The following is a 27,955-nucleotide window of genomic DNA, read 5'->3' as shown; positions in this document are numbered from 1 at the left end:
TCTAATTTATCAATGGTTTTCTCCCCTAGGCCTCTTAGAGTTCTTTTTTTTTTTTTTTTTGGTGGGGCAATGGGGGTTAAGTGACTTGCCCAGGGTCACACAGCTAGTAAGTGTCAAGTATCTGAGGTCAGATTTGAACTCAGGTACTCCTGAATCCAGGGCCAGTGCTTTATCCACTGCACCACCTAGCCACCCCCTCTTAGAGTTCTTGCTTGTAAAACTCATGGATTTATTTTTTTGTTTTTAAATAATTTATTATTAACTTAATGTGGAACATTAATGCAACTAATTAAACTTGATTTATTATTTGCATTTAAATAAATGAATTCCAATCTATAAATGTCATAACAACTTTTATAACATAAATGTCACCATAACTCCTACTCTATCTGTATGAGGATTCTTGGTTTGTCCATTTCTTCTTTTCTTCGTTGTTTTTTTGTTTTGTTTTTGTTTTGTAGGGCAGTGAGGGTTAAATGACTTGCCCAGGGTCACACAGCTAGTAAGGGTCAAGTGTCTGAGGCTGGATTTGAACTCAGGTCCTCCTGAATCCAGGGCCAGTGCTTTATCCACTGTGACACCTAGCTGCCCCCTACAATTTGCTTTTGTACATTTTTCAAAGTCCCTTAATTTAGTTTGTGTCAAATTTTATCCTGTCATATTTATTATTAAATTTCTCTTGATGTGTTATTTCTTTTTTTTCCCATTGATAACATATTTGAGTTTTATGGGCTTTTAGGTGTTTTTGTGTAATTGGACACATCTATCTTATGCCTAATAATTCCTTCTATTTAATCAGAAAAAACAATCTTTGCATCACAATGGAACTAAATGATGTCATTTTCTCACATCTTTTAATTATTTATATGTTTTAGTCTCTCACCCGGCTAAAATTCAATGAGGTATATGTCAAGGTATGGCTCTACATCCATTTCCCAACAATCTGCTACCTAATTTCTCCAAGAACGTTTGTTAAATAATGAATCCTTTTTTCCCACTTTGTATCTTCTATAGGTTTATTTAATATTTTATACATAGCTGCAATCTAATATCTCTCTTTGCCAACCCTCTGCTTCCACCAATGGCAGTGTATCACTGGCTAAAAGTTATAGGATTCCTTTATCATGACCCCCACCCTCTATTCCCTTTCCCTCCTGAAAGTTAAGGAAATATCCCATTACCCCACCAAAGCTAAGCCAATTCCCTGCTTCTCTATCCTCATATTAATGAGGTCAGAAGGAATACCCACCCATCTCCACTCCCTGGAATCCAAATAAAGCTTCGCAACTGTCAGAGAGCAGCAGCAATGGCTCCAAATCACCCTTAGATCACTGCTGCTACCTCCAATTTGAAATTAAAAAAAAAATAACAAATTCTGTAACATAAATGATCTGAAAGATAAAATTCCTTCAGAAATACAGGTGAAGCAGCAATGGACAAGATGGAAAAAGTAAGAAATGATTAATTAAATTATATAATAAATCTATTAAGAGAGGATTTCCCTCTTAACCAGCCAGCATATCATAATATTGCTTTGGATTCAGATGATCTGGATTTGAATTCTGGCATTTGCTACTAAATATGGTGACCTAGGGCAAAATATTTAAATTTCCCAAGCCTCATGTTACTCATCTGAGAAGTGAAGTGGTTAGATTAATTATCTTTCAAATACTTCCTAGCACTAAATCTTATGAACATGTTTTGCATGCCTTTAAGATGAGGATTATTCTCCTTGACAGAAGTGGCAGAAGCAAAATAATGGGTGACTAGTCCTGCCCCTTTTTCTAGTAATTATTACTATTGCATGATCTTGCCACCTGAAACATCTTACTTGGCAATCTCATCCCCTCTCATCCCTTCAGATAGCAACTAACAACCAGCTCTCATGTTTCCAACTATTACCTCCATGTGAATGATTCCATTATCTTTATTTCTAGTCCTGGCCACTCTTCAAAGTTCAAGATTCATATTTACAAATGTGTGCTAGACATCTCCATCCATCTCATCAGATGTTGTTGTTGTTAGCTAGCATTTAAATGGTGTTTTAAAGCTTGCAAAACACTTTGCAAATATTATCTCATTTGATCTTCACAACCCTGAGAGACAGATGCTAATAGTATCCCCATTTAATAGAACAAATAGAGGTTAAGTGACTTACCCAGAGTCACACAGCTAGTAAGTATTTGAGGCTGGATTTGAATTCAGGACCTCCTAACTCTATGCCTAGCATTCTATCCACTCATTGTACTACACAGATGCCTCTGGTTTAAGATTAAATTCACCATTTGCTCTCCAGTAACCTAATCCTTCTCTGAACTGCATAATTTCTATTAATAACATGACCATTCTCCAGTCTCTAAAGCCTGAAATCTCCATGTTATCTTTTCTTTCCTGAAGACCATATGGTTTAAAGGTTAATATCTGAGCTCTGGATAGCCATTGTGGGGAGGAAGGGATGCCGTCCCTCCCATCCAGTCAATTTTGTGAGTACTTAGCCTCCTAGACAGCTGGGGTGAGGGTGGGGGGGCATGTATTGCTTTTGTGTCTTTTATTGTCTTCTTTCATTTAGTAGTGGGTTTTGTGAGACAAGGTCGGATGAGCTGCCAGAGATCCAGTGGCCAAGCCTAGGAAGGAAGGCAGCCTAAGAAGTGATTTACTTGGCCCAGTCCAACAGCAAATTTAAATGTCAGCTGAAAAACGGGGTTCTGCAAGCAAGGGAAGTGACTTGTCAAAAACTATACCACATCCGGAATTGAATGTGGTGGGGCAGATATTTGAGCAGCTGCTCTAAGTTGAAACCCACTTACCCAAGGGACAGAGATGAGAGAGTGCATACTCCTGGTTTGCAGGGCAGGGAGGGGTGAGGTGAGGTGTCCAGGATGGGAAAGGGGAGTATTTTTGTTTCTGTTTTTAATATCTTCTCAGTAACTATCCCCTTGTGAAAGCAACCTGATGTTAATTCATTAATCAATTTTGAGGAGAAATAGATTGGTTAAATTGATAGTGGAATAGTAATCACTGAAACAAATCATAATAAGCAGTATTAGCTAACATATGGCAAGTAGGTGCTACTGGAATGCGACACCTGGAGTTAGGAAGACCTGAGTTCAAATCTGTGCCCAGACTTTACTAGTTGGATGGTCCTGGCTAAAACACTGAACCTTTGTTTGCCTCAATTTCCTCATCTGCAAAATATTCTAGGGTCATTGTAAGAATAAAAGAAAATCATATCTGTAAACTGCTTTGCAAACCTTATAGTATTATCCTGGTCCTAATTGCAGCTGCTGCTAGTATCATTATTACTGATAATGGGGGAATTTGTACTAAAATGTTAGCAGAAGGACCTCACTGTCCTTCAAGGGTACTACTACCTTGAAGGGGAGATAAGAATACCCAAGCTTTGGGGAGGCAACCCGATAGTAAGAGTGAGACTTGGAATAAGGACCCTTCCCCAAAAAAAAACCTTACTACATTTTTTGTGTGTGTGTTTAAGTTTGTGTTTGTTAAGTTTATAATTAAAACAAAGTAGGAATAAAGTGATCTATCCTTCATCTATGAGAGATAAGGTGTGCTACAGAGGAATAAGCATTTGAATCTTTAAGTAGAAGACCTGAGTTCTTGCATGGGCTCTGTTGTTTTCTAGCCTTGTGATCACATGCAAGTGATGTTTACATCTCTGGGCCTCAATTCCCTCATTTCTAAAGTGAGATGTTAGCATGCAGGATCCCTTCCTGGTTCTGACATGTAATTTATGGTGGCTCTTTCAGTCAGTCAAAAAGCATTTATTAATCACCTACTATGTTCCAGGCCTTGGGGTAGGCCCTAGGGATACAACAAAAGGAACCTATTATGAGTCAGGTACTGCAGAAATCCCTGGGGACACAAAGAAAGGCAAAAGGCATACCCTTCTCTCAAGAATATTGGATTCGAATTGGGGAGACAGCATACACAAAAACTAAGTGCAAACAAGACATATACAGGATAAACTGGAGGTAAATAACTAAGGGAAGGTCTTAAGGGGGAGCTTTCATTTGCTTATAACTCTGAATTTTGTATTCTGCTTATTGATGAGTATGCTTTATCACCCTTAATAATCTGTAAGCGGGAGGGCAGGTTCTGTCTAATTCATCTCTGTGCCTCCTCCAGTGGTTAAAACAGTATGTTGCACAAAATCGTCCTTCATAATTTTGTTGTTGCTGTTAAATGAATTAATGAACAAATTGACCACTTTTGTCTTAATCTCCCTTCCTCATTAGCTATTTTATACAAGTTTTAGGAGCAGGACTTCTATTCTTCTTCAGTGATAGATGCAAATGACGAGTAAAACTAAACCCCTAAAAGATCCTTTACATCACATATTTAGGTCAACAATAATCTACTGCTAACAACTCTCTCAATAAGACCCTTCAGGAATCAATGGTCTAAAACATCTCTTCGCCTTTATTGATGGGTATATTATGCAGGACCAAACACAAAGCTGTACTACTATAAAGATAGATTACACTTATTCATTCCACTTGATCTACTAGGCCTGTGACTTTTGTCATAGAAGATTAAATTAGTTTGACAGGATTTGTTCTTTATGAAACTATATTTTCTAGTTAGCAGCCTTATTCTTTTCTTCAAACTGATTTTGCTATTATTTTTTCCCAAGTATTCTTTCAAAAAAGCTGGAAGGCATTATTTATTAGGTCATTTCTATCCCTTCCTTACTTCATAGTTATTAGAGTAGTCCTGACACAGCTTTCAAAAATGAACACTAGAGGTCTTCAATTCAACTGTCCTAGAGGGGAGGAGGATGTTCTATATATTTAAATACAAATAACTCATTTAAATACTATAGTCTCTTACCATGACCTCTGAATTGATCTCCCTGGCTCAACTTCTCTCTCTAATCCATTCTCAACATGACTCCTACATCACTCTTCTCTTCTATAAACACTAGAGTCTCTGTACATTGCCTGTAGTATAAAATATCAACTCCTTTGCTTGTTTTTTTTTTGTCCTTTACAAATTGGCCCCAATCTATCTTTCCTACTTCATTTTATGTTAATCTCCATTCTTCACTCTAGAATTTGGTTGAACTGGACTTTTCTCCTCACAGTTCTCACACTTCACACTTTGAACACTTTTCTTCATAGTTCACACACTTCATACAAACTGTATTTCACATAGGACAACCCATATTCATTTCTGTGTCTTTGCACTGGCTCTCCCACATGCTTGGAATGCATTCCTTCCTCACCTCTGCCTCAAAGAACCCCTTACTTTCCTTCAAGAGAGTTGAAGAACTACTTTCTACATAAAGTACTTCCTGATCGCCCCTGCTAACATCCTCCTTTCCTGGCTTAAATTTATTGTCTAAATATTTATACCTATATATGCATTGGGATATGTCTATATGTGTATTATGTGCACACACACACACACACACACACATATTGTTTCCTTTAAGCTCCTTGAGACTAAGGATTCTTCCATGCTTGTATCCCTAGTACCTAACACAAAGTTGATGCTTTATAAATGATTGATTACAAGTCATCTCATCCTCAAGTTCAAAATCCTACCTTTTCAATTTGGATGCTGCCAAACTCCTCTTCTCATTTCACTTAAAAATAAAAGTCAATAGAAGTCTTTCTTATTAGCACTATTCACAGTTTCCCTCCCAGACTGATTCTTTTATGAAGGCAAACTAGGACATCTTTTGCCTCATTTCTTACCTAGCCTTTAATCACTGAACGGGTTTTGCCTCAGACAAACTGAGACCTGGAAAAGACTTTAGCTTAAAAAGGCCAGTCTCCCACTAATTCAGGGCCATCACCAGTCATCTTGAACTATGTCTTGCTACCAGACTCTGATGACTCTGGAGAAAAAAGTGAGACTGTTGATTTTGCACAGCTCTGCCTCACTTAAATTCAATTCACTTACAAGTCAAGACATCACCCTCCTGATGGCATTAGTCCTCTTTAAGAATGAAGGATGAACAACAGTTCACAGTCATAACTTTAGAACTAAATAGAAATTTAGAGATCATTTCGTTCAATTCCTTCATTTTACAGGTAAGGAACTTGATAAGAGATTTACCCAAAGTCACACAGATAGTAAAGTAAGTAAGAACGCCAGGATTGATACCCAAGTCTTTTTGAGTACTGCTCTGGCACTCTTCATAGCTGCTCATTTGGATGTCTCAGATCTCTATTATAGATTGAAGCGTACCTCTGTCTCAGTCCCTTCTCCTCACCTTGCCCAAAGTCATGACTAGTAAGTAGAGAACTGGGATTTACATTCCAGATCTTTCCATTTTGATCTAATGTTATTTTGACTACAAAATACTACTTAGTTTCAAATTATTGAATTCAACTTGATCTGTTTAGCTTTGCTCAATCTCTTCTGGGCTTTCCCTATTTCAAGTTATCTGGCAATCCCTGGTCAGTCTATCATTTCTCAGTTTTTCTCTCCTTTGTTCCTTAATTCCATTCTTCAGTAAGAGATCAGAACACTTTTTTCTACTAGTCCCCACTCTGTGTTCCAGATTTGTCCCTGGTTTTGAGAAAATCAAATTGATATTGTGTCCATTTTGATAACAAGAATTTCAAGTCAGAGTTGCTTGCCTTAATTTATTTGAACCTTACCACTCTCTGCTCACACTTTACCTCTTCCCATCATCTAGCTAAGTTCTCTAGAGTTGCTTCCCAGAGATTAACATCATGTTATTTCAAATGTTCCCTGTTACATACTTCTAATATAGCAAGACTCAATTCATTTTCTCAGAGAAAGACTAGCTTACATGGACCCCTCAAGATTCTAAGGATAGCTCTGAGGGGTCAAGAGAGATTCTCTTCTAATGCTATTGGCTCAAGCCCTAATGTTTGTGTATTCCCTACCCCCAATGGTCACTGATCATGATTTGTACCCCAGTTCCATTTATCAATTAATATCAATTAACTTTTGTAAGGGGATTTTTTTCATTGGAAAAACATCAAGAAATTATAAACATTTTCCTCCAACCTACTCTCCCCTATAAACACCTTGGTCTTGGAGAGAGTAAATCCAATCATAACCCAGTTGATACTCATCATTTGCCTCACTAAATTCACTTCCAAGTGAGAAACAACTGATGGTTGGATGAGAACATTATGAAATGCAGAGTGGATCATTCTGACTACATTAAAGTAAAAAGGTTTTGCACCAAAAAAAATCACCAATGCAAACAAGATTAGAAGGAAAGCAGAAAGCTGGGAAACAATCTTTACAGACAGTGTTCCTGATAAAGGCTTAATATCTAAAATATATAGAGAACTGAATCAAATATATAAGAATACAAGTCATTCCTCAATTGAGATATGGTCAAAGGATATGAACAGGTAGTTTTCAGATGATGAAATTAAAACTATCTACAGCCATATGAAAAAATGGTCTCAATCACTACTAATTAGAGAAATGCAAATTAAAACTATTTTGAAGTACCATGATAAATGTTGGAGAAGATGTGGGAAAATTGGAACACCAAAGCACTGTTGGTGGAGCTGTGAACTGATCCAACCATTCTGGAAAGGGACTACTTGGCTAGGTAAAGCAACTCTCTCAGCACTTTGTTCCTCATTAGTTTGATTTCAAAAAAATCTAAGCAAGGACTCTGTCTCCCAGTCTTTGGTAGTGTCCAGTAACCATGCAAACTATCATGTTGTTAGCATATCAGACTTAGCTACAGTATATTTGTACATGCTCCAAAATAGGGAATAAGGAATTTTTATTATTTATCTATATATATCTATATATCTATATCTATATATGTCACAATATGTCATTGTGAATTTGTAGAAGGATTTTCCAGTCTCTTCCATGTAGGGGATTATATATCAGCCCTCTCATTAAACTAGCATTTCAATTAAACTTAGCAAATGTTTAGTAAGTACCTGCTCTGTGCAGAGATTAAGAAGTTTAGCTATGGCTCAGTCCCTACCCTCATAAGGTTTAAAGTCAAATAGGAAAATATGACAAATATGCAAATAAGTACAAAAAAGTAACATATGATGGTACATAAAAGAGATTTAAACAAACTAAATGAGATTTTAAAAACTAATAGAGAGGGAGAATTCGTTCATTACTGATTATGTGGATCAAGGAAGATACTACATGAGATAAGGCATGAAACTGAACCTTTTCTGTTCTTTTTTTTTTTTTTTTGCACAGCAATAAGGGTTAAGTGATTTGCCCAGGGTCACACAGCTAGTGTCAAGTGTCTGAGTCTGGATTTGAATTCAGGTCCTCCTGAATCCAAGGCCAGTACTTTATCCACTGTGCCACCTAGCTGCCCCTGAACCTTTTCAGTAGAAGATGGGAGAGTAGTCTAGGTATAGGGAGTATGGAGGTAGAGGAAGTAGTGGGACATTATGAAAAATATGGGAAAATACTGCTAAAATAACATGGTGATAGATTGTAAATTACTATGGTAATGTTAAGGGCTAAAATTCTAGCTAGTCTGTCTAAAATATCCAATGAGTGGTAGCCAATAAATTATAAGCTTCAGCAAGAGTTAGACTTTTAAGCATTTATTAAGGAGAATAAGAATTTGGTAAAGAGAGAGAAAAGGCCTAGATTCCTATCTATTAAAGAGAGAGCACATTTCTAGCTCCGCTCTTCACCAGAGTCCAAAGGAAAGAGAGTGAGAGCGAGCGCCAGTCTCTTCCTTCCTCCTCCCACTAGCCTGCGTCACTTCCTCACACCAAAGAAAAGAGTCCTGGTCTTGCCCTCAAAGACCTTCGCTTCATGGGCGGAACTCTTCTACAGTAAGTCTCCAGCAGGTGACGTCATTCCAATTGTTACAGTAAAGAGTTTTAACTTAATTTCTTCTTATCTTTGCTACATTTGTTTTATTTGTACAAAACCTTTTTTTAAATTTAATGTAATTGAAATTGTCCATTTTACTTCAACTAGGAGGCAGTAGGATACCTTTGAAAGGTTAAAAGCAGGAATGTAACACAATTAGATCTATACATAAGGAAAACAACAGATGGGGGCAGATGGGTGGCACAGTGGATAAAGCACCAGCCCTGTATTCAGGAGAATATGAGTTCAAATTCAGCCTCAGACACTTGACACTTACTAGCTGTGTGACCCTGGACAAGTCACTTCAACCCTCATTGCCCTGAAAAATATAAAAAAAGGAAGATGACAGATAACTATTATGATGGTATTGCAATTTTCCCAGCAGATAGTGAAAGCTTGTATGTGGATGTAGGCAGTACACATAGAAAGGATGAGACAGATTAGAGATCTTGAAAAATCAGCACTAGTAACCAAAAAAGACTTAGAGTGAGAGACAAGCTAGAAGCAAAGTTAAAATGAGAGTTTCAAACATGGATCAGTTAATATCTGTGCACTTGAACAGAAAAGTGAAAGTCGCTTTAGGCAGAAGGATTATGAGCCTGGATCTGAACATGCCGAGTTTGAGCTGCTGCTGAGATACCCAGGTAGAGATGTACTTTAGGCAGCTGGATATTTGGGAATTGTCTCTTTAGAGATAACGGTTAAAAATATGTGGATAAATGAAAACATGTTCAGAAGGATTACAGGATCATAGATTTCAATTTTATTTTTTTATTTTTTAGTGAGGCAATTGGGGTTAAGTGACTTGCCCAGGGTCACACAGCTAGTAAGTGTGTGTTAAGTGGCTGAGGCCGGATTTGTTTGTTTGTTTGTTTGTTTGTTTTTAAGTGAGGCAATGGGGGTTAAGTGACTTGCCCAGGGTCACACAGCTAGTAAGTGTTAAGTGTCTGAGGCCAGATTTGAACTCAGGTACTCCTGAATCCAGGGCCAATGCTTTAATCACTGCGCCATCTAGCTGCCCCCTGAGGCCGGATTTGAACTCAGGTACTCCTGACTCCAGGGCTGGTGCTCTATCCACTGCACCACCTAGCTGCCCTCATAGATTTCAAATTTCAAGAGATCTTAAAAATCATCTTACACTAACCTTTACTTTACAGGTGAGGAAACAGAGGCCCAGATAATTTATGTAACCTTCCCCTAAGTCACACAAGTGGAAAATAGCAGATTTGAACCTGCTACATCTTCTGACTCTAAAACCAGCAGTCTTTACACTGTTGCACAAAAGGGTAGTCAGTAGTATCAGCTGTATTAGAGTAAAGAACTAAATAAAGGCCTTTGAATTTGACAATTCTGTGGTTACTGGTGACCTTTTAAAAAACAATTTCTGTAAAGTTGTGGGAATAGATGGCAGATATCAAGGTTGTGAGGAGAGAGGGTGTGGTAGGAAACTGGAGGCATTGTTGGATCTAGTCAAATTTTTCCAACTTTTAAAGTAAAGGATAGAATAGAGAACAGATAGTGACTGAATGGGCTAATAAAAAGCCTTTTTTAGGACTGAGGAGACCAAGGAATGTTTGTAGGCACCTGGAATGGAGTCAGTAGAAATGAAGCTATAGAAGTTCCATGAGAAGAGAGATGAGCAAGGTTCATCACCATCTTCCCTTCCAATCTTCCACCCAAAGTATTCATCTCCTGACAACACTCTCTTCCCCAACACTAGCCTGGAGAACTTCTATTTAAACAATCCAATGATATATTGCTCATTCAGGCCCTGTCCGGGTGGGGGTGGGAGTAGTGCTCCATAATCCAAACCTGCCTTGAATTTTGCTACAATGATATCTGCAGGTAAGAAGTAGTGGCAGGCTTATTCTACATTTGCTTGGTGCTTAATTAATTTCTTATTCACTATAGAGATATTTTTAAACCACTCTTTATTTCTACTAGTAACTTCTACATGCTTGTAACAGATCATTAAGTGAATGCCTGCCAGAATTTCACAAAAGTTTACTCAGAGAAAAAAACAGTCATCATGGTTTATCATGCTATGGTATCATATAATGATACTTGTGTGGCCTTTAAACAGGTGTCACAGTTAAGGCTACATTTCAGCTAGAAGGAATGCTACCACTTATGTGACAGATGAACCATTATTTCTTAAGACTTCTACAAAAACAGGACATGGTTGAGGAAATGAGACTAGGATGAGAGGGAGGTTAAAATCAAGGAAGAACATATAATGGCTCTTGATTATAAGTTCTTTAGGGTAAGGGCTGTTCCTTACTAATCCTGGGCTCCTCCAGGCAAGTCATCAATTCAACAAGCCTTTATTATTGAGCACCTAATATGTACCAGGCACACTGCTGAGTGCTGGGGATCCAAAGAAAGGCACAAAGCAAAAATAACAAAATAGTCCCCCTGTGCAGAACACAGGACACTAGACAAATTCTGGAAATGTGTGGTGAATCATTTTTGATGAATTCAGTATATCGAGTAAGGAAGGGAAGAGGTGGCACAGCATTGCCACTATCACCTACACCAACTGTAAAATCCCTGCCACTTTAGGGCTGGTCAACTAAAATGCCCAGGAATAGCAGTGTCTGTCCTCCCACATCCATCATTCCATTGGCCATGCTTCCAGCCATCATCCCAGAAAACAACACTTGTATAGGTGTGACCTAGCAACTACCTTCTCAGCAACCACAGATGAAGGACACTCAGAAAGGAAAGTTAATGATTCCAGAGTTCTGAGTGGTATCAAGTGGTTCAGTATCAAAACTGATATGCTTTTATTAATGGAAAGACAATGCCCTGCCATCTAATTTACTACTACCCAGTAAGGACTGTGGTGCCTTGCCATCTGCCTTGAAGCTAAAATTTCCTCTATGTGTTGTCTCCCTTATTGAAATGTAAGCTTTTTGACAGAGGAACTTTTCTGTTTGTATATCTAGCACTTAGCACAGTGCCCTATACACAGTAAGGGAATAAGTGCATCAGTCATAAAGAAAGGCTGATAATAAAAACTAAAGTATTGGTAGGTCCCGGGAGACCTTTTAGAGCATGATAAATGAAGAGTTACGAATATCCTAAGTACCAAAAAGTTTATAGAGCTAGGAAGAACTTATTTATAGAGAAAATGGTATTTGCTGAACTGAGAAAATAAGTTACAAAATAAGGTTTTGCCAAGTGAATCAAGAGGAGGGATTTACTGGACCTTGCAAAACACTTTGCATGTATGACTCTATGGTCTGAATTTCAAATTTTTTGAAGGAGAAATATTCTGTTTTCGGAGGTGATGAAATATTTTAGTAAAACGTTTGACAACGTTTCTAATGATGTCTTTGTAGACAAAGTTTATATAAATTGGTAGAATGACGATACAGGTAAATGGATTCACAGCAGGCTGAACAATTTTATCCAGAGTACTGATTAATGGATCAATATCAACTGGGAGGAATTTATCTAGTGGACACAGGGCTTCATATTTTCTCTTGTCCCTTGAAATTATTAGAGAGTATGCATATCAAACAGAGATGACACAAAGTTGGGAGTGATTGCTATAGTAAAATATCAGATGGAATCAATGATCATAATTCTATAAAGTAAGCGATTGGCCTCTTCTTGAACACTTATTTTCTTTTCTCTCTGTCTCTGTTTCTGTCTCTGTCTCTGTCTGTCTCTCTCTCTCTCTCTCTCTCTTTCTCTCTCTCTTGTGGGGCAGTGAGGGTTAAGTGACTTGCCCAAGGTCACACAGGTAGTAAGTGTCAGGCATCTGAGGTCGGATTTGAACTCAGGTACTCCTGAATCCAGGGCTGGTGCTTTATCCACTGTGCCACCTTGCTGCCCCTTGCCTAAACACTTATTAATGGAATGATGGATACAATTCATCTGTGGCGGGTTAAACTAGAACACCTCTAAGATCCCTTTCAAATTTAAGCTTTGATCTTTTTTTTATGACACTTCAAAGCTAAAGTCCCTTCCAGGGCTAAGGTTCTGTGATTCTCTGTTATGCTTTATGTACTCCCAGGGTCAAGCATTATACATGTTTTACTTCTACTCTGTGATTTCATCACTATGGAAAACTGCTTATATGGAAACTCCCTCCACTGATAATGATTAGTAATTCATTTATAATTTATAGTCTTTGAGACTTTTCTTTTTTTCCCCAGTAGGTTGGGGTCCCAAGGGAGAAAAATAGGTATCACTGAATTTGAAACAAGAGCATGAATTTATCAGAATTGACCAAATAAGGTTCACTTTTCCTATAATTTAAAAGCAAAGGTCAGATAGTCCTTCCAAGGGGAAAAATTAAGTAGATTCTGCTTGACCTCTTTCTGCCAACCCCTACTGCTCAGAAGGTAAGGAAGGGGCTTTACATTGGTGCTCTGCTTCCTCTCAGCAATGTCATACAATAGACTTGGATTGATTGGCGGAAAAGGCTTGTAGGTAAACTTTCTTACTCCATGTTTAGATGAGGGATTCTTAACCTGGGACTGGGAACTTTAAAAAATATAGTTTGATAACTGTGTTCCAATGTAATTGGTTTCCTTTAAAATCTTATGTATTTTTATTCAATGGAAAACATTGTTTTGAGAAGGCGGTCGGTCCATAGGCTTTGGCAGACTGGTAAAGGTCTCTATGATGCCACAAAGGATAAGATAATAATAGCTAACATTTATAAAGCACTTACTATGTGCCAGGCACTTGCTAAGTGCTTTCAAACTATTATCTCATTTGATCCTCACAATAACCTTGGAAGGTAGATGCTATTATCCTCATTTTGTAAGTAAGGAAACTGAGGCAAACAAGGATGAAGTGATTTGCCCAGAGTCACATTGTTAGTAAGTGTTTGAATTCAGATTTGAACTCAAGTCTTCCTGACTCTGGGCTCAGGGCTCTGTATACTGCCACCTAATTGCCCTGGTTTAGAGAATTCCTGCATTTTAAAATAAGAACCAGATGTATATATGTATCTATATACACACACATAAATATATATATATATATATGTTGTGCATATGTGAGTTATTTAGGTCTTATTTATATAGTAATTATATTTAAACAAATTTATCATGTATAATATTTATATAAATTGATATGTACACATTATTTTTTTGTGGAGCAATGGGGGATAAGTGACTTGCCCAGGGTCACACAGCTAGTAAGTGTCAAGTGTCTGAGGCCGGATTTGAACTCAGGTCCTCCTGAATCCACAGCCGGTGCTTTATCCATGGCACCACCGAGCTGCTCCCCGATATGTATACATTATTTATAAAACAGTTATTTACCTGTATAAAAAAAGAAAACTGCCTGATTATAAAAAAAAGGAAGAGGAAAGATTTAAAATACTAAGTTATATGTACTAGAATATATCTCGGTATATCTAAATGTAATAACATAGAAAATATACATATTATATCTGTTTGATATATGTATAAGATTTAATTACATATTACAAATAAAAGTTAAAAATGTAAAAATTTTAAAAAATAATCGATTTGAATTTTTGCTCTTCTCAAGGGATAAATATGTAAAAAGCCATTTTTGTCTTTTACTAGTCCTTTACTAGTATATGTATATATATATATATATATGATTAATTAATAATAAATGCTTACTGCCAAAAATGATGGAATAGCAATTAATTTATAAAATACAATTGTAGCCATGATTAATTTTTTAAAAACACAGTAATGAGATCAATTTTCTTTGGTGAAAGTTGCTCATTACTTTACACTTCTATTTCATACTTGAAGTATTTCTTTTCTTCTTCTTCTTTTTTTTTTTTTGAAAGAGCATTGAGGGTTAAGTGACTTGCCCAGGGTCACATATCTAGTAAGCGTCAAGTGTCTGAGGCTGGATTTGAACTCAGGTACTCCTGAATCCAGGGCTGGTGCTTTATCCACTGTGCCACCTAGCTGCCCCCTTGAAGTATTTCGTTGGACCAATTAAAATGTAGAAAGATATTTGTTTTAAATAAAAGAGTAGCTAGGTGGTACAGGGGATTGAGTGTTGTTCCTGGAGTCAGGAAGACTCCTCTTCCTGAGTTCAAATTGAACCTCAGCCTCTTACTAGCTGTGTGACCCTAGGCAAGTCATGTAACTCTGTTTGCATCAGTTTCCTCATCTGTAAAATGAGCTGTAGAAGGAAATACAAAACCACTCCAGGATCTGCAAGAAAACCCCAAATGGGTCATGAAGAGTCAGGCATGACTGAAAACAACTAAACAACAACACTTTTCCCCCCATTACTTCATTCTTCTACCAAATAAAAAAATGCCAGACCTTATCCAAAGACTTCTGGACATCATAGAACTAGTATGTCTAGATACATATGCATATGTACATGTATACATATGTGTATGTGTATATGTGTGTATACATATGTGCACATGCACATATACACATACATACAGATATGTATATATATATACTCTTTGTAATACTACATATTAAAATGTATTCCTATGTAAATAATATTTATTTAATGCATTAGTTACTTCTAATCTACCTTACATTAGTGCTCCTCTCCCTCCCTACCCTACCCTTATTTCCTGTGAGAAGAGAAGGGCTTCATCTTATCTTGATTCCTAGACCCTTAGGAAGAAACAGAGGAATGACAGGGCAGAGAGTACATTTCACTCAATTCACTAAGCATATATTTAGTGTCTAATGTATGTAAAGTCATTTGCAGATTTCAACTGCTGTATATGTTGTTGTCATGATGATGATGATGTCGTTGTTGTTGTTTGCCAGGCACTGTGATAGGACCTGAGCAATACAAAGACAAAAATGAAATAGTCCTGGGTGTCAAAAAATTGATGATAAGGGGCAGCTAGGTGGCGCAGTGCATAGAGCACCAGCCCTGGAGTCAGGAGGACCAGAGTTCATTCCAGCCTCAGACACTTGACACTTACTAGCTGTGTGACCCTGAGCAAGTCACTTAACCCTTATTGCCTCACACAAAAAAAATTATGATGGATTCTACTTCGGGAAAACATCATTTATATACACATACCTGTACATGACATGTATATGCATTATATATATGTATGTATGTATGTATGTATGTACACATATACATATAAAATATAAAGAATAATCCAATGTGGGTTGGGCAGAAAAGTCTAATAAAGGCAAATTCACCTAAAGGAAGCATCACCTGAGCCTGGCTTTCACAATCAAGTTAGAGATTCTGCAAGCAGAGAAATAGAGCATTCTGGGCAAGAGGGACACCCTGTTCAAAGTCATAGAGAGAGAAGATAGAATGTGGTGTGCCGGAAACAGCAAGGAAGGTTGACTCCCCTAGAACATAGAGGGTGTAAGGGAAAATAACATGTGAATCAGTCTGGAAACACTGGTTAAGTGACTTAAAATTCCAAATAGAAGAATTTGCATTTTATCCTAGAGGTAATAGGGAACCACTGAAACTTCTTGAATGAATGGATACAGCTAACAGTTGAGAATACAAATACAAAGACAGAAATATCCTCTTCCCTCAAGAAACTTGCATTCTATTGAGAAGACAACACATGGAGGAAAGCAGTATTTTGGTTTGGAAAAATAGCAGCATGTTGAGTGGAACCATAGGGGAATAGATTAATATACCCTTTTCAGTAACCATGAAGTATTGATTTAATTCTAGTTAAAGAACTAGAAAGGGGAGTGGGCAGAAGGAATACACGGAATGAGTGACTGGTGAGAACCTGTCTAGCAGTAAGTGAAGCATAGCTGGGGTGCCCAGATATAATGTGGTGCCCAGATCAGCTCGCGGCAAAGAAAGGAAGGCCAAGGTGGGAAGTTCCTTAGCTGAAAGGGTTACATGTTCCAGAGCCTATGTTCTGGTCCAAGGATTCAGCTTCATGAGCAGGAAAGTGGCATGATCAGATCTGTTTGGGGAATATCAATTTGGCAGCTATGTAGAGGACAGATTGGAGAGGGGAGATAAAGGAGACAAATTAGAACTATTGCTACTGCAATAGTTCAGAGAAGATGATAAGGGTCTAGATTAGTATGGTGTTTTGATGGAGAGTTAGGATAATCAGGACTTGGTAACTGATGTGAAGTGAGACAAAAGTCTTGACTATAGTCCCAAGTGTATTAACCTTTGTGACAGATTCACCTGATGGATGGCACCTTTGCATGTTTGGGATATCCCAATGGGAATATGCAGGAGTAGTTGGAGATATGAAACTGAAATTTAGGAGAGAGATGAAGCCTGGATACATTGGTTTGGGAGCCATTTGTTCAGAGAGAACAATTAAATCCATGGGAACTGATTTAAGTGACAAAATAAAGAGTGTAGAGAGAAAAGACTTGGAACAAAGTCCTTGGTAAGCCTTATGCATAGAGGGTAGAACCTGGATAATTATCCATCAAAGGAGAATGAAGATTATATGCTCCTCTTCATTGACCTCATCAGCTCCCATAGGTTCAATTAAAACTGCTATGCAGATGACTCACAAGTTGATATATCCAGCCTCAGCCTCTCCCCTGAGTTTCAATCTCACATCACCTATTTTCTATTAGAACTTTCAAATTGGGCATCATGAAGACTTCTGAAACTCATGTTTCCTACTGCCTCTAGAATAAAAATATCATTTTTTGTTTGTTTTTTAAAACCCTTCACAACCTCACCCCAACCTATCTTTCCAGTTTTGTTGGACATCTCTCCCCTCCTTCACTCTGTGATCCAACCAGACTATTTCCATTTCCCATCTATGTACTTTTGCACTGCCCATCATGCCTGGAATGTGATCTCCCCTAACCTCCATCTCACAGAATTAAAAGCAGTTAGGTGGTACAGTGGATAGAATGCTGGACCTGGAGTCAGGAAGACTTGACTCCATATACAACCTCAGATATTTAGTAGTTATGTGACCCTGAACAAGTCACTTAACCTCTGTCTGCATTCAGTTTTGTCATCTATAAAATGGGGGTAATAATAGCGGTAATAATAGCACCTACTTCCCACAGTGCTGGTGTGAGGGCTTTTTGAAAACTTTAAGAAATATAGAAATATTAGTTATTGTTATTGCATCTTCTTTCAAGATGCAGCTCAAGCACTATCTATTAGGTGGAAATTTTCTTGATCCCCTCAATTGCTAGTGCCTTCTAAATCAAGCTACTTATATTTAACAACTTTGTATTTATTTATATTTATTCTTTATATGTTCATGCATATTGTTGTATCCCATATTTGAATGTAAATTCTTAACTGGTAAGGTTTGTTTCATTTACTTTATCTAAATCACCAGTGCACAAACATGCTTACTAATAAAAACAAACAAATAAAAAGACACTTAATAAGTGCTCCTTGATTGGTTGATTACAGGAGACAGCAAGACAAAAATAAAGGATTTTGTCATTTTTTTCTTCAGTTTTGGAGATGTCTGGGCATGTTGGGAAGGAAGCAGCAGATGAAGACAGACTGAAGATTAGCAAGAGTAAGGGGATAATCAAAAGAACAAGCTCACAAAGGAGAGGGGAAGAAATGAGATGCAGGACTTAAATGAAAATGGGTTGACCTGGATAAAGAAAGGGATCACTTCTTCTTCAAGGATTGGAATAAAGAAGGGAGTAGTATGGGGAAGAACTGCTTTTCCAAATATTTGAGCTGTAGAGGTGTTGAAGAAGCTACTCCTAAGATAATGAGCTCAAATTTCTCAGTAAAGTATGAGGAATGGTACTCTACTGAGATGCAGAGATACAGGTGACTCAATGAGAGGAAAGAAGGTTTAGAATAGACACTGTGGGAGGGATCCATAAGGGAAAACTATGAGGGTTGCCATGATGTGGTGAAGGTCCAGTTGAAATTTCATAACAGAAAAATCTGTAATGGTCCACATAGTAACATTGTGTGACTTATTTTAGCCCTTGTTCAATAGATTGTGAATAGGAACAGAGAAGATAGAGATTATAGGGTTGATTTGGAAAGGGAAGAGTGTACCTTGGTAATAAAACCACAATCTCTGAGGCTTGAGGCTGGAAACTTAAATGGGGAGAGGAAATGGGGGGGGGGGAATAAAAGCTTCCCTTTGCCATCTGGGTATCCAAGCAATTAAATTTTGTAAAGAGGATATGGACAGACCTAGCTAATGGAAAGTAAGTCTAAAGTAGAGAGGGGAGATTTAAATTAACATATAACTTGGGAAATGCTATAACATGACTTTTTTGTGCAAAGATTTTTATTTTTATATATACACAATATACATATATACATGTATATATGTATGCATATGTATATATATATATATATATGCAGTTATTACTATTACCTGTGGGCATCTGAGTTTCTACTTAACATAATGTCCTCTCTTTTCATTATTATTGTCCTGAAAAATCGCTTAATAAAGACTGTTTTCAGGGCAGCTAGGTGGCGCAGTGGATAGAACACTGGCCCTGGAGTCAGGAGTACCTAAGTTCAAATCCGACTTCAGACATTTGACACTTACTAGCTGTGTGACCTTGGGCAAGTCACTTAACCCCAATTGTCTCACTAAAAAAAAAAAAAAAAAGAATAAAGACTGTTTTCAAATAAAACTGAAAGTAAATAGAACCCTTAACCCAATCTGCCATCTTTATCTTCATACATTATATTTAAATAGGATTTTTCATTTAACAAAGTCTTTTCGCATTCAACAACAGAGTCAAGTAGTAAAGCTATTATTTCCATATGAAAGATAGAGAAGCTGGGCCACTGAAGTTAAATGTATGCTCAAATTCACATAATCATTGACAGAGTCATGACAAAAAAACTAATTCTCTCGAATTACAAATGATCCTATAGCAATATCTCATCTTTCTGAAGAAGGAATTCTTATCCTTTCCAATTATTCTTTTTTCTAGCACTGCATGGATGTTAGACTTTGGCACACTTTCCTGTAAAGATAGTTAAACCAAAATGGTAAAATTTCATTTTCTCCTATGTTAGACGCTCTAGGTTGTTGTTGGCCAGGATTCAATGCTGTAGGGCAAGATTTAGCCTACAGCCAAACTAAGCTATACATTTTTGGTACATTTTTGGCTAAATTTGGCTTAACTGTCAGGAAGGGAAATGGTGATATTCCATGATGGTCAGCCAAGTAGGACCATTTCCTATTCCCTTGGCCATCTTCTTGTGAGCCTTACCAATCTCCTTGTCCTATATATCAGTCCTTTCTATCACTACTACTACCACTAGCACCTCTCCAGCTCTAGAATTTTGATCAAATAAACTTGTACCTGTATGGGGTGTGTCAACCTATTCCCCTATGGCCTTATTTGTTATACCTATAACCTTCCAGATCAAAGTGTTCCTTCCTGGCCACTACTCCACAAGGTGTTGTCTGTCCATATTAGAATATAGGCTTCATGAGGGCTACAACTATCTTTGTTTTTATATTCTTATTTCCAGTACTTAGTTCATTGCTCGAAACATAGTAAATGCTTAATGTATGTGTGTGTGTGTGTGTGGGGGGTTCCTCTTATATTCATTCACCAAAAGAATATAAGTGCAGGGCAAAAGGTGAGAGAATTGTTCTCAAAAAGCACCACCATATAAAGATGGCAGCCATGGAAGAGGGACAGATGCCAATGGAGACAGCATGGAGGGGGAGACCTTCTCCCTACCATTCCTGGTTCCATGAGAAGGCTAAAAGATCAACTATTCAAAAATATATACCATTCAGGTACAAAAGCACTCAGGACCCAAACTTACATAGAACTTTAGAATGAACTCTTATGTGACACTAATAGGAGACTGCTCCATCATCCATCTTCCACAGGGCAAGGCAGTTGGATAGTTTGAACTCCTGAAAACAAGGTATTTTCTGAGTTGCTTAATAAAAAATAAAGAATGAGGGGAAGAGGCAAAGGAAACTAGAAAGCCCGTGGTTGAGGAAGAGCTCTATGGGTCAACTCAATATAAGCATAAATGCATCCTGGGATTTTGGATCATTCTAGTCAAATCAGCTTTCACAATTAGTATTTAAAAGATGGAACTTCCTTAGATCCAGAGGGATCAGTGATGAAACTTTTCCTTCCTGTGAAGTGATATAAACAACCACAAACTTTAACAAAACATTAAAAATAAAGTGAAATAAAAAGATGGGATTTTGTTTCAGGGAGAAACTTTGTTGTTATTGAAAATGCTGCATATTTTCCAAAATGCAATCCTGCTACTCATTTCATCTTCTTTAGTTGCAAGACTAACTCACTGTATCTGTCATGTTTGCCTAAGCTATCTGTAATGAAGGACCAGCATAGTGCATTATCTGATGGGGAATGGGAAAGAATCATGCATAGAAATAGCCTGTGACACATTGACAACATATTTTACACCCCCCAAAAAGTATAGAAGACATGAATGAATGAAGCCTTTATTAAGTGTTTACTATATATAATGCGCTGTGCTAAGTACTGGGGATACAAATAGAGAAATAAGGCAGACCCTGCTCTCAAGGAGCGCACATTCTGTTGGAAGACCTTTCTACATGGGAAGTGTCACCTTCAAGTCAGATGGCAACATTTCATGTTCCTTAGGGTACAGCAGCAAGACAGACAGTAATGCCCCTTCTTTGATGTCATTTTTTTTTTGCGGGACCATAGGGGTTAAGTGACTTGCCCAGGGTCACACAGCTAGTAAGTGTTAAGTGTCTGAGGCCAGATTTGAATTCAGGTACTCCTGAATCCAAGGCCAGTGCTTTATCCACTGTGCCACCTAGCTGCTCCTTTGATGTCATTTTCATTGACAAAATCCTATTGGTTTCTGATGTTGAAACATTTGACTGTGCCAAGGTATTTGGTAATGAGCATCTCCTGGGCTTGTTTCCCAAGATGATGGCTGTGGACAATAGGCCAGAAGCATTGCTATTCCCAAGGTTGTCTTGTCTTTTTTTTTTTTTTTTGGTGGGGCAATGAGGGTTAAGTGACTTGCCCAAGGTCACACAGCTAGTAAGTGTCAAGTGTCTGAGGCCTGATTTGAACTCAGGTCCTCCTGAATCCAGGGCCAGTGCTTTATACACTGCACCACCTAGCTGCCCCCCAAGGTTGTTTTGTTCAAAGTCCTGGACTATCTCCATTAGGGTCTTCAGGTGGTCAAGATGGGGGGGGTTGATCTGCTTGGCACATGGTGCCTCATGGCTCTCCCCCAGGGTGATCCTGCTGCTTCAGTGAGGCTGGCTTGCCTACCCTGTGGGTGGTAGTTGGTTGGCAGTTGATGGGGATGGTTAGCCCCTTCTCCATAGGAACTGCCTGCTTTTTTTATTCCCCAGAGTGCTGTGCCTTGATGATGACATCATCAGAGAAATATAGAACCAGAAAAGGAGTTGAGCTCTATGTGTAGGAAGAAGGAGGGATAAAACATGGTCTACATAGATTCCATGCTATGTCAAGGGATCTAGAAGAAAATCCCTAGATTTTAAGTGCATCTCATGTGAGTGTTTACAAGAAGATCCAGACAAAAGCCACAGAGGAGGAGAATGCATGGATGGGCTGCACTCTGCCCTCTTGGAGGAAAGACCTACCTCTGTGAGATCACAGAACCACGGAAATCCTGAATTAAGACAGAAAAGGCATCTGATTTTTATTATGTCCAGAAAGTCCTGGGAATACATATGCATAATAGACTAAGTCCAATTAATAATTGAACTTCATTTTTCTTATCTTTTGAAGGTTAAATTCAGTTCTGTTTGGGATTATACATGGGGTAAAGGTGTCCTTAACATTTGTAAATCATCTTGTATCATTTTACAAAACCTCATAGAGCTGAATGTACTTGTCTTTCAAAACACAGAAATAAACCCCTCTTTTAATCATACTTATCTTCAACTTGGACCTATAACAATCCCCAAGCTGATGGGCCACCTTAAGTACCCAAACCTCTATTTCCCCAGAAAGCACAAGCAACCATGAGCATGTGGTGATTTCTATTCTGAAGCCAGGAGATGGAGGTAATAGAGAAAAAGGTCCGGCACACCAGAAATGGGACAAGGGTTTGGCTACTGCTTAAAGAACTAGTCATAAGACTAAAAAAAGGCCTAGGTGAATAAAAACCCAGGTGAGCCATGTAAGGCTTGGAAATAGCTCTTTTACTGACTCAAAGGGAGGGAAGGAAAAGCAAACTGACCCATCTTGTTTTGCTGCTGGGTCTTTTGTCCATTTTCTTTCTTAGACTTCACAGTGAGAGGGGGCAGCTACAAGGAGCTGCGGGAGCTAGAGATAGCACAAGAGAAAGGACCTATTCAAGAGAGTTCAGTCCTCCCAGTTGGAGAACTCTCCACAAAGGAATGACAACAAATGTGGACTTGAAAGGAGAAAAAGAAATGTGTACGACAATCCGCCTCCTCCAAGGAACCTTTGATAGGCTGGCTCTTACCCGCTGCTTTATCCCTCATTCTTCCCAAGTTAACTGCCTCTAGCTGCAGCAACTGTTTCCTGTAGGAACCTGTACTGAATAAGTATGAATATGGATCCTAGGAATGGATGGAGCATGCAGTCAGCCCTAAATCAGGCCAGGGAAAATAACCACTGAAAAGGATTAATTTCTGAAATGCCTTTAATAGGTTATGTGGAATAAATTGGTTTGGGTCTCAGCTAAATTCCAAAGGTCTTAGTGATCATCTCACATTTGATATCAAGATGCTGATTCAGTTACTGGTCATTTGGGTCATAAAGTACTTAATAAAGAAAAAGGTAAGGGTAGGAAAAGAAAGCTGCTGATGATGCTATAACTGTTTTGTCCAAAAGTTAATTTAAACTCTTAACACTATCTGTTCAATAGACATCAACTTTCAAAATAATTCTATTCTCCATCCCTCAAAGGTTACATTAAGTAGGTCATTGAATTGTCTTCCCCTTCCCTCTTGGCATCCTCCTTTTGCTTATTTCATGAAGCATTAGCACTTCCACTTGTAGTAGGAAGAAGTAAATGAAATAAAAGTCCAATTAATTTGGCTACCAGTTATAACAGCTCTAGAAAAAAGGTCTCATAGAAAAAGAGGTTGAAATTTATGAATTTTAGTCTTTACACTAAAGTAAGCCTTTTGATTTCGGCACAAATGACAGTCTCATCGATAAGTTAGAACTATACTTCAGATTAGGGTTATCAACCTTTTAGAGTTGGCCTGCCATGTCTTCATTATTCACTCTGGAAATGGAAGTAGGATAATAGGTTGGGAAATAGCACACCCAATGGTCTCTGATTTTGACAAACAAGCTAACAGAATCATAGAATGTCAGAGGTATGTGGTATCTCAGAGATTATGAGAGGCAGCAAGCAGGGGGTATAGTGAGAGAAACTAAAGTGTAGTAGTCTCCAAAAAGAAATCAGGGTTTTAGGAGAAACCCACCAATGGGAGAAGGGTGAAAACAATTACCTCCAGGTTAAGAAGACCACAGGAATGATTGGATGTTCTAGAGTGAGTAGGCCACAGGCACTGAGGAAAATTTCAGGATGAGGCTGTGGTGGGGATATGGTTGTTTTGAAGTTCAGAAGAGAGAAAAAGGTTTAAGAGGGAAAGGGTTGAAGGAATGGGATGTTCAGGCTAAAGGCAAGAAGACTGACTGTGAACATAAACATTGTCTCCAAGCATTTGACTGCCGAATATAGGGGAAAGGAATAAATGAGGTGTCAGAGGTGAGAACTACAAAGAAGGCAAAATTAGATTTACTGAAACAATGAAACTTCCTAATAATTAAAGCTATCCAAAGGGGGAATGGGCTGCCTTAAAAAGTAGCAAGCAGTTTTTGTTTGTTTGTTTGTTTGTTTGTTTTACCATGACTGGAAGTCTTTAAAAAAAGAATAAGCTCTTGTCTGCTATGTGATGGATTGGATTTTTCTTCAGGTATAATAGACGTTAGTTGGCCCCTCAGAGCTGTTCCACCTCTGAGATTCTGTAAGGTAAGAATCTCAGAGGCCCTGTCAGTCTCCCTGTCAATAAAATGGGACTCAGAATAATAGTATTTGCTTCCCCTGAGAGCAGGGAACTCAAGGTTGGCTTCATTTCTCTTGTCCTTTGGGATCAAACATCAGTAAGTTTCCAAGGAAACACCATGAATGATACTGATATCAATAAACCGTTGCATACCCATCTGTTGTGTACATCTTCCATTGTTCTGAGAAGAATGATTTCTCAGATTTCAGAACACACTTGAGATGGTTGTGCATCTATTAAATTAGAGTAACTACTGTCAGCATAGCATTATGTTTTCTAGTGAAACCAAGTCCATCCTAGAAGGTGCTCAGTGTTGCACAAGATAATTAGATTTCCAAAGTGCCATGTCTACTTTTTATATGCTGAAAACTCTTTCAAACAGTTATTGTTCTACTGTTAGGGCTGTTACTTCTGGTTATTTTGTCCACCTTTACCACTTTACCTTCTCTATGTTTGTTAGGACCAAATATTAATTAAAACTAGAAATGGAGCTGTATCTATTTGGGATAACAGTTTTCAGGATTAGGCAGAAAAGCTAGATTTCACAGTGGATAGAGCACTGGGTTTGGAATCAGGAATACTCATCTTCCTGAGTTCAAATCCAGCTTCAGACACTTACTAGCTGTGTGACCATGGGCAAGTCACTTAACCTAGTTTGCTTCAGTTTCCTCATCTGTAAAATGAGTTGTGAAAGGAAAGGGAAAACCACTCCAGTATCTTTGCCAAGAAAACCCGAAATGGTGTCACAAAGAGTTGAACATGACTGAAATGTGTGAACAACACACAATGCAGCATGGTAGGAGCTCCTATTCCATTGGTCTGGAAGAGGCCATGGCAGGTAGGGCCTATTTGTTCCACCCCATGAGCTAACTTTGGGGATTGTGGCTAATCTCATTTCATTTCTCTAAATTTATTGACAGAAGAAGCAACCTACAAGAGGCAATAACTGGAACAAAGGTGGAAGGAACTCCTTTATGCAGATTCCATAAAGACTCTGAAGGAATTTTTATGGATAATTTGTTGTTGCCTGTTCAGTCAATTCTTCTTGACCCCATGGACCATATGTTCCACGTGGTTTTCTTCTCCTTCCCCTCTTAGGTTGCTGCCACTCTCAACCTAAGTGATTTACCTAGGGTAAAAGCTAGAAAGTGGCAGTGAGAAATGGAAGCCAGATCCAAGCACCATGACTGAAGCATGTTCAGCCCTCTTTCTACTACCCCAATGTAAAAATCAATAATACCTTGCTGAGCATAACTCTCCTGAGATACCTTCCCAGAAAATCTCTTGGGTCATGGTTGATCTAATCACCCTGGTTTTATTACCTCTCCTCACTGACCCCCCACATGCCCATGAAATCTTTTCTATAGCTGGACATATTTATTAGGTATCCTACATGTTGGCTTTCTCAATCTTTGGTTTATTGTCAATGTGGTTTACTCCACTGGGACTATTCCTATCCCAGTCATAACAGCTAATCACAATAGGCTCTTTCCCCTACATAATTTTCCAATCTCTGTCCATTTTTTCTTTTCTCTTCAAAACCAGTGCTTTTTTCTCCAATATCCTCATGTCCCTTGGAAATGAATTCTACCCGTCATTTACCATGGGACATTTAGTTTTCAAAGGATGACTTTAGGATGTCAGTATATATGTTAATGTATTCTTGATTAAGGACCACTGTTACTATGACAACCAGACAGCAGCAGCCACAGCAACAAAAAAGAGGTGCCTTGGCAGTGGCCAGATTCATTTTAGTGCAATTGTGAAGTCCTTTTCTTCATCATTAAGCCTTCACCACAATTTTATAAAATATACACTAGAGTCTCTCAGTTGATCCCACCTATATAACTTCCTAAAATTAGAAAAATCAGGTCAAAAAAATCTTGCAACATCCAGGAAAATTTCAACAAATCTTCACTTTAATGCACAAGGAAACCTTTTATAAAGACCTAATGAGGAAATCTCTTTTTTCCCTCACAACATTGTTAATGGCTTGAGTAATAAAAATAATTCCAAGCTAGAGACAGAAAGGACAGCTATACTGTATAACATAATGATCAAATGTTTCTCTAAACATGGAACCTCAACATCTAGCCTACACTTCTCCAGTCAAGTTAGCCTAGTGTAAAAACTAATTCTGACATTTAACTCCACCATGGATGCCAAGCTTGTCTTCTTACTTCTAAAGTATAATACAGGGATGTAACGGATCTAGTCTCACTTGTTAGCTGTCAGACAAAAAAACATGTGGTTATCTACAGATGTCTCTGTGCATTTCAGAAAATAGTTCCTGGAATGCCCACTTAGGGCAATGAAATCCTAGATCTAATGTTGTCCCTTATATTATGGGCCTCAATTTTTGGGGTGTTTTTGGTGCTACATGGAGTTGAATAAAGAAAGCTTAGCTGTGCCTAGGTCTAAAAATTCAGAATGACTTTTAAAAAGGTCTAGCTCTTCCACTTGGATGGAACCTTCATAGCCCCCATGGAGGGATAACAATATCATTATACCTAGAAATGAGACTTCTGGGAGGTGACTCTTCAGACAAGCCACTAAGCATAGTTCTCCTATCAACAATCCAGAAGTCCTACAGCTACAAGGAGTGACAGCATCTACATATAAAATCTTGTGTTTTGAAGCAGACCTACTGGCTATACTCTGCTGATGGAGAATGCTATACCAATCAATCTCCCATTGTACTAGATCCCTGATTCTAATACTGCACAACCAACATTACCAGTTTATAGACAGGTGGTTTGTCCATAGTATTTTCCTTCTTCAGAACTCCATACTTTTCTAGTCTTCCTCAAGCATCTTTCTTATTTAGTTTGCCCATCTTTTTTTTTTCGGTGAGGCAATTGGGGTTAAGTGACTTGTCCAGGGTCACACAGCTAGTAAGTGTCAAGCGTCTGAGGCCAGATTTGAACTCAGGTACTCCTGATTCCAGGGCTGGTGCTCTATCTACTGTGCCACCTAGCTGCCCCAGTTTGTCCATCTCTTGACCCATATGCTGTGCCCTCTAGAATCTCTGTTCTTTTGTCAAAAAACTTTCCTACGCTTTTCAACTACTTAATCACCATTGCTTCTAACCCTTTCTCTTGAACAGAAACCGGAATCTCCCTTCAATGTGGTAGGAAGTGGGGTGGGCATATGCCTTTCTCCATCTTGCCACTTTCAAAGCAGTCATCAATCTACTTTCTCATTGATCTTTCTGCT

General features: G+C 38.3%; 1 protein-coding gene across 2 annotated transcripts in view; it reads right to left on the bottom strand.

Annotated features, from left to right (window-relative positions):
- Positions 1 to 27,955, bottom strand: part of GRIN2B (glutamate ionotropic receptor NMDA type subunit 2B) — a 644,293-nt gene that overhangs the window by 308,566 nt on the left and 307,772 nt on the right. The window lies entirely within an intron of this gene.

This window comes from Dromiciops gliroides, chromosome 5 (genome assembly GCF_019393635.1).
Source record: "Dromiciops gliroides isolate mDroGli1 chromosome 5, mDroGli1.pri, whole genome shotgun sequence".
Classification (NCBI taxonomy): domain Eukaryota; kingdom Metazoa; phylum Chordata; class Mammalia; order Microbiotheria; family Microbiotheriidae; genus Dromiciops; species Dromiciops gliroides.
Note: the sequence above shows the minus strand (reverse complement) of the source record. Positions and strands in the feature narration are given on the sequence as shown.